Source organism: Limulus polyphemus, unplaced genomic scaffold (genome assembly GCF_000517525.1).
Source record: "Limulus polyphemus unplaced genomic scaffold, Limulus_polyphemus-2.1.2 Scaffold1991, whole genome shotgun sequence".
In the NCBI taxonomy this organism is placed as follows: domain Eukaryota; kingdom Metazoa; phylum Arthropoda; class Merostomata; order Xiphosura; family Limulidae; genus Limulus; species Limulus polyphemus.
Window position 1 is genome coordinate 240,222 of NW_013667601.1, and position 1,186 is coordinate 241,407.

Sequence of the window (1,186 nt, forward strand, 5' to 3'; positions counted from 1 at the left end):
TGTTACAAATCACATACACGCTCTGCCCACCACGAGTATCGAAATTCGGATTCTAGCGTTGTAAGTCCGCAGACATACCGCTGTGCCACTGGGGGGGGGTAACTTGTTACTCTTTCTTTTGTTATTAAAATCATTTTCGTGAAAGAAAGGAAGTAACAAGTATCAGTGTGATGTTGATTAATCTCATATTAAACGAAGTAAAATTAAGTAATGTTATGGATAATTTGATCGCTAAGTGTGATTAAATGTTTTTTTAATTGATTGTCAATATTTTATAACAAACAAGATAGTGTATTTTCACATATGTATATTAAGGCATACCAACATAGTTTTAATAACAGAAGTAACAGTCAGTTATGTGTATATATATTTTACGTGTAGCCTGATAGCTGCTTCAACATACAGTGTCCTTGAAGTAAGTGGAAAATATTTGGTTAAAATACTTCCAACTGTGGCGAATACTTTTTGTGTTAGGAACTAATATAGAATAGAGTAAATCGCAGTATTTTTTTAATATAAGTTATTTGGTTTTAGGATAAACCAAGAGGTTTTTTTTCTAATATACTACAATTTTTATCTAGTTTTATTTCAGTTTGTAAAAGAAGAATGGGTAACCAATAACGGTATATAAATAATATCATATGAAATATTTGTTTTAAATTTCGGGCAAAGTTACTCCAGGGATATCTGCGCTAGCCGTCCCTACTTTTGAAGTGCTTTACTAGAGGGAAGGCATCTAGTCAACACCACTCACCGCCAACTCCTGGGCTACTCTTTTACTAACAAACAGTGGAATTGACGTTACATTACAACGCCCCATATGAAAATGTAAAAGAAACTGATAATGGTAACCAATATAATGATGGAGTATGTTAAGTAAATGTGAATAACACAACGAATCCTTTTATCAGGTGTGTTTATCTGTTTCGTTAAAATACTTGAAAATGGGCAACATTATCATTATCAATTTTTGAATTTGGGAAATTAAGTAGAAAAGTATAAATGCCAACATACATTCTGATATGTTAGGATCGCAGTATCGTTAGTTGGTGCTTTTTATTCTGGCATTAAAAAATAGAACGTCCAAGTATCAGTGTGGTTATAAATAGAACGTCCAAGTATCAGTGTGGTTATAAATAGAACGTCCAAGTATCGGTGTGGTGATAAATAGAACGTCCAAGTATCA